Source organism: Rattus norvegicus, chromosome 5 (genome assembly GCF_021556685.1).
Source record: "Rattus norvegicus strain SHRSP/BbbUtx chromosome 5, alternate assembly SHRSP_T2T, whole genome shotgun sequence".
NCBI lineage: Eukaryota > Metazoa > Chordata > Mammalia > Rodentia > Muridae > Rattus > Rattus norvegicus.
The window spans coordinates 83363547-83370640 of record NC_141538.1 but is presented as its reverse complement, the minus strand read 5'-3'; the positions used below and the strand labels follow the sequence as shown (position 1 = coordinate 83370640).

The following is a 7094-nucleotide window of genomic DNA, read 5'->3' as shown; positions in this document are numbered from 1 at the left end:
TCTATGGAGTTGGAGTTTGTGACTATTGCTATGCATAATCATATGATAAAACAAAGCACAGCCATCACTTCACATATCCAAGATATACAATAAGAAGGCAAATCACACACAGCTTCTCCCCTGAACTCCCTTGTAGTCTGTTAGTGAGAGATCATCACCGTCTTTTCACTTCCTCAGTTTATTTGGATCACTTCAAGGATGAAAAGTGCATAAGTTCATCTCCATCCACGTAGGTCAGGCTAGTGTTCAGATAGGTCCATTGGGAACTCTACTGCCTGGAACCTGACGTCCAACCTGACGGTCAGATGCCAAGCAATAAGACCACTGGGGGAGGAGATGACTCCTTCAACACCTTTAGTGAGACAGAAGCTGGCAAGCATGTGCCCCCCACTGTGTTTGTAGACCTAAAACCCACAGTTATTGATGAAGTGGCACCTACTGCCAGCTCTTCCAATCTGAGCAGCTCAGCACAGGCAAGGGAAATGCTGCCAATAACTATGCCCGTGGCCACTGTACCATTGGCAAGGAAGTCATTGACATTGTCTTTGACAGAATTTGCAAGCTAGCTGACCAGTGTCTTCACTGCTTCTTCAGAGCTTCAGGGCTTCTTGGTTTTCCACAGATTTGGCGAGGGAACTGACTCTGGGTTTACCTTCTTGCTAATGGAGTGGCTCTCTGTTGATTATGGAAAGAAGTCCAAGCTGGAGTTCTCCATTTACCCAGACCCCAGGTTTCTACTGCTGTGGTTGAGCCCTACAATTACATCTTTACCACCCACACCACCCTGGAGCACTCTGATTATTTCTTCATGGTAGACAATGAGGCAATCTATGACATCTGCTGTAGAAATCTCAACATCGAGCGCCCAACCTACACTAACCTTAATCGCATTTTTAGCCAGATTGTGTCTTCCAGCACTGCTTCCCTCAGATTTGATGGGGCCCTGTTTGTTGATCTGACAGGATTCCAGACTAACCTGGTGTCCTACCCTCACATCTGCTTCCATCTGGCCATTTATGTCCCTGCCATCTCTGCTGAGGCAGCCTACCATGAGCAACATATAGTAGCAGAGATCACCAATGCCTGCTTTGAACCAGAGAACCAGATGGTAAAATGTGATCCTCTCCATAGTAAATACATAGCCTGCTGCTTGCCGTACCATGGTGATGTGATTCCCAAAGATGTCAACACTGCCATTGCCAGCATCAAGACCAAGCATACCATGCAGTTTGTGGACTGTTACCCCACTGGCTTCAAGGTTGGCATTAATTGCCAGCCTCCTACTGTGGTACCTGGTGTCCACCTGGCCAGGTCCAGAGAGCTGTGTGCCTGCTGAGCAACACCACAGCCATTGCTGAGGCCTGGGCTCACCTAGATCACAAGTTTGATCTGATGTATGCCAAGTGTGCCTTTGTGCACAGGTACGCGGGTGAGGGCATGGAGGAGGGGGCGTTCTCTGAGGCCCATGAGGACCTGGCTGCCCTAGAGAATGATTAAGAGGAGACTGGTGCAGAGAGTGCTGAAGAAGACGATGAGGGTGAAGAATATTAACTCATGTGCTGCAATTTTATACTTTTGTGGTCTCATCTTTATTTTTTCTTGTGTTTTAATTGTCCTAAACTATCAATAAAGATGTTTCCACTTTATGTGGGGGAATAAAAGAAGGCAAATCAATTGAGCTTGTGTTTAAACCTGGATCTCTGGCTCAAAGCACGTATTCTTAGAATATCAACCCAAATCAAAGCCCCTGAAATGCCTTTAACAGATTTCTAAAGGAAATCTTACATGATAAAAATCTATATTTGCCAAGCAGAAATAAACCCACAAAATGGCAAACCTATTCCAGTTTCCCATCTCTATGTCTTCATACAGATCAAAGCAATTAGTGTCCTCTCTGATGTGCTTCATCACTACCCTCTCACACATGTAAAGCCGCATCACACTGAACAGTATTCTGTAATGAGAGGTAGATTTGCTTCTTACGGTCACCGTGACTTTTCTTCTTAACACATTTATTTTCCTTTTCTGATCCTTTACAGAAAATGTACGTCTTCATTAACACATCCTTCCATCAAAATGGAGGAGGATAAGCAATGAGGACAAATTTGGGTGTCCAGGAAGAAAAGATGCCAGGAAAAGAGAGACATGTGGAAGGAAGGCAAAGGGCCATGGAACAACTTAAGGCTAAGTGCTGTTCTGCCATTCTGGGCTGTTAGCTGGCAGTGCCAAAAGCTAGGCTGTCAGCAGTTAAGCAGGCAAAGCCAGGGCCCTCCCTGTCTGTCTCTGAGGCCATTTCCCAAGCATTCTACTGTCTTGGCTAGCCAGAGATTAACTCCAAAGTACACTGCCCCTGTTTGGCTCTGCGTCCTCTTTTCCCAAACACCGAGCCATGCCTTGAGCCAACACAGCTTTTCTTTTTCAGCACTCCTTGCACAATGGGTATGTGACCATCTGTCTCTTGCTCTATTTGCTTTCCTGCACAGAATCAAAATTACCCAAACTGTATCCCAAACAGCCCATAACTCAAGGTCTGACTCAGACTTGGTGCTTAGTGACTGCTGGTTTGTTTGAGAGACACATAGGTATGGAGAGAAATACATAAGTCTTACAATAACTCCACAGGAAGCTGAGAATGAACCCGGCCACTTAGTCATGGTGACACCTTCAAAAGAAGGATCATTTCCCCAAATAGTGTCACTTCATTATGTAGTATTGAAAATAACAGTATTTGTCTGAGTCAGTGCTGCTGGGTAGATCACATGTAGAACACATACAGGGAGAAGATTACAGATTATAAACTGATTATATAGACTCCTAATTAGCCTAATGCCCCTCTATTGAAACTGCCATTCTGACTGAAGAGCATGAAGCTCTGGATGCACCTCCCCAAGGTTGCTTTAAGCTTCTATGTGATTTTAAATGGCTCTTTACACAATTATTGCCATCTCCTACGTTCATTCACCAATGAGCATGAGAGATCGCTCCATTTTCTGAGATCTTCGATTTTTTTTCTTGAGAGACTTAAATTTCTTATCATACAGACCTTTCACTTGTTACTCCAAGATACTTCATATTATCAGTTGCTATTGTGGAGGGAGTTGTTTCCCTAATTCCTGGTCCTCCTACAGGGTTGTGCTCCTCCTCAGCTTCCTCCAGTTTTTCCCAATTCAACCAGAGGAGTTAGCAGCTTCTGTTAGTTGGTTGGGTGCACATATCTGCATCTGAATCTTTCAGCTGCTTATTGGGTCTTTTGGAGGGTAGTCATGATAGATGCCTTTTTTGAGCGACCTATAGCTTCAGTAATGGTGTCAGGTGTTAGGCCCTCCCCTTGAGCTGGATGCCCCTCTGGGTGTGTCACTGGACCCTTTTTCCTCAGGCTCTTCTCCATTTCCATCCCTGCATTTCTTTCAAACAGGAAGAATTATGGGTCAGAGCTTTGACTGTGGGATAGCAACCCCATCCCTCACTTGATACCCTGTCTTTCTGCTGGAGGTGGGCTCGACAAGTTCCCTAACCCCACTGTAGGGCATTTCATCTATAGTACCCCCACTTGAGTCATGAGGGTCTCTCACTTCCCAGGTCTCTGGTACATTCTGGAGGGTCCTCCCAACCTCCTTCCTCCTGAGATCACCTGTTTCCATTCTTTCTGCTGGCCCTCAGGGCTTCAGTCCTTTTCTCCTGCCAATACCAGATCATGTTCCCCTCTCCATTCAACCCCATCCCCTTTCCCTCCCTGGTCCCTCCTGCCCTCTTGTGGTTGCTTTCTTCTCCCTCCCAAGGGGGACTGAGGCCCTTCACTTGGGCCCTTTAGTTAGCCTTTTTGAGTTCTGTGGACTGACTGTACTTGGGTATTCTGTGCTTTTTTTTTTTTTTGCTAATATCCACTTATTAGTGAGAACATACCATGCACGTCCTTTTGCATCTGAGTTACCTCACTCAGGATGATATTTTCTAGCTCCATACATTAATCTGCAAAACTCAGGATGTCCTCCGTCTTAATAGCTGAGTAGTATTCCATTATGTAAATGAACCACATTTTCTGTATCCATTCTTCTGTCGTGGGGCATCTGGGTTTGTCCCAACTTCTGGTTATCACAAATAAGGCCATTATGAACATAGTGGAACATGTTCCCCTGTGGCATGATGGGTCACCTTCTGGGTATATTCCCAAGAGTGGTATTTCTGAGTCTTTAGGAAGGTCTATTTCCAATTCTCCTAATTGATTTCCAGAATGACTGTACCAGTATGCAATCTTACCAGCAATGGAGGAGTGTTCCTCTTTCTCCACATCCTCCCCAGCATGGCAGAATTAAGAGGTAATTGAATCCTTAAGTCTAAAGTAAAGTTCAATGGGAACTAATTAGAGCAGTGCTACTCAACCTTCCTAATGCTGTGACCCTGTAATACAGTAGCTAAACATCAGGTGGAGCTTGGGAGTTTTGTGGAAGTGTTGGGGATAAAATTGAATAAGTCTGAGGGGGTCAAAGACAGAAGAGGTGAAGACCTACAGAGTCAACTAACTTGGACCCAAAGGGGCGCACAGAGACTGAACCACCAGCCAAAAAGCATGCAGAGACTTGACCTAGCCCTCCCCACCCCAAAGATTTGTAGCAGATGTGCAGCTTGATCTTCAGGTGAATCCCCTAACAATTAGAACAGGGACTGTCTCTGAGTCTATTGGCTGCCACTGGATCTCCTTGCTCTACCTGGACTGCCTGGTTGGGTTTCAGTGGGAGGGGAAGTGCTTTGTTCTGCAGAAACTAGACGTCCTAGGGTTGGGTGGTACCCAAGGGGTCTTCCCATTCTCTAAAGAGAAGGTGGGCTTGTGAGGAGAAGGACTTGTAAGGGCAGGACTAGGAAGAAAGCCGGAAGGGAACTGCAATTGGGATGTAGTATGAATAAAATAAGAATAAATTATGGAAAGAAGAAAAATATTATAAAATCTATTAACACATTTGGTGCTTGTTATTTAAAGTACCAAAAATTCTTTAAAAACAATTCAGTTCCTTATTTTGTGCTGACCCCCAACCATAGAATTATTTTTGTTGCTACTTCATAACTATAACTTTAATACTGATATGAATTGTAATGTAAATATCTGATATGCAGGATACCAGATATGCAGCCCCCAAAGAAGTTATGATCTCCAGGTTGAGAAGTGCTGAATTAGATAGAGTATTAGAAGTGCTACCCTCAGAAAGGATAAATGTGGTCCCAATGGGTCCCTAGTAGGTTCTGATGTTAGAAAATCTTGTTTGCCCTCTGGTTTCTCCTTCTCACCAAATGATACCTTCTGCCCCCAGCACCTTCCTTCTGATTCCATGGACAATGAGGTGCTCATTCCAGAGGCCAAACAGCTACAGCAATCAAGTCTTGGACTTTTAGCCTCCAAGTCTGAGCTAGCCAACTGAACCTCTTCTCTTTATATGGTATCTACCTTCAGGTATTTTTAAACGGCAAAAAAAGAGACAGACACGTCTATAATATCACTATATTATCACTACTATAATATCACTAGCTTGCACAAAACCATTTCTAGTAAATGAAAGAGACAGTACTCTGAGCTGATTTCTTTTCATTCCAAACCCTATATTCTAAGTCAAAATACTTTACCCATTCTAAAACTTCAGGCAAGTACATGAATACAAGATGTGGCAGGTTGAATCGTAACCCAAATATTAATATTCTAGTACTAAGGGCTTTGTGAATGCTAAATTTTGTGGTAAAATAAAGTTTTTCAATTGTGAATGTTAATGATTAATACACAAGCAGATGATCCTGGTCTTTCTGGGTCACCCTACATGTACACACATATGTCCTTTGATGGTGTAGAAGGAGTATTTAGATATAAGACCCAATGTAATGTATCCACAGAAGCTGAGCCTGGAATGATAGAAATTATCATATCAGCAACTAATAAACATGAATAGATTATTCCCCAGAGTGTCCAGAGAGACATCACTAATGATGCTTTAATTTCAATTCAGCAATACTGGCTTTTGGCTCTTGTTCTCCAAGAAATAAAATGGAATAAATTACAGTGTTTGAATCTACCATATTTTTAATAATCTGTTCTAGCAGCCACAGGGAAGAAATTAATTCATTCCTGAATGAATGCTTATTTGGAAGAAAGAGGAAGTAGGAAACATAAAGAATAAATGGACTCCATGGTGGATAATTCTTACTAAACCTGTGTACTGCTTCCAAGGTAAGCAAGTCCCTTTGCATCTATGAAAATATTCTGTGAGTAGGAGATTTTGAAAATCACCCTCTAATAGGCAAAGCATTTGCATGTAGACACCAAGCTGCCATACTCCTGGTTCTGAGATCCTTTCACTATAGCCTTCATTCTCTTCCTTCAATAAAAAAGAAATAATCACTGAATGTGTCATAGAGTTCATGAGTAAATTTTCTAACTCAAACAATGCAACTGCTTATTACCCTGCATCCATGTGTAGCTGATGAACTCCTTCTGGGACACAGTCACAACAGTTGTAAAGGCCCTGGGAGACACCTGCTCTTTGTTACATTTGCCCTGGACCTTGGCAGTGATTCTGGAGTGTTTGAATAAATAAAAGAAGAAATAAATCAAAGAAATTTCATATCAGACTTAGTTTTGTGATTTACAGTTTTTCCTTCTGTCATTATGACCCTGGATTCCTGAGTCACTAAAATATTGGTAAAAACAATTTCCCAACAAATGGAAAACATTAGGTTGTATTACCGTTATAAATGGGCTGCCTCCCCACTAGCTAAGGGAATTTTAGAGGAGGCAGCGTCCTCTGTCTCTCTATCTCTCTTCTCATGAAACATCTGTAAATAAAACACATGGACTGCAACTGATGACACAATGAGGATTCTTTCAATGCCCTAAACAGGCTGAGATTTTGTGCTTCAGAAAGACTCAAATGCTTTCTTCCATGGCCTCTGTGCAGCAATTTCGTCTGGAGCACAAGCAGCATTTGTCTCCTTTCAGCCACCGTGTGTCTCCATCACTGTATGTAATTGAGAGCTAACTCTGGTTTCCTCAGGGAGGAATTACATATGGAAGATTCATGCCTCTGGGATTTGCTGGTCCCAGTTGAAAGGCCCTT

The 7094-nt window shown here is 43.0% G+C and overlaps 1 pseudogene; it reads left to right on the top strand.

Annotated features, from left to right (window-relative positions):
* The first annotated feature begins 576 nt into the window (after positions 1–576).
* Tuba1c-ps3 (tubulin, alpha 1C, pseudogene 3) lies at positions 577–1551 on the top strand (annotated as a pseudogene).
* The last annotated feature ends 5543 nt before the right edge of the window (positions 1552–7094 follow it).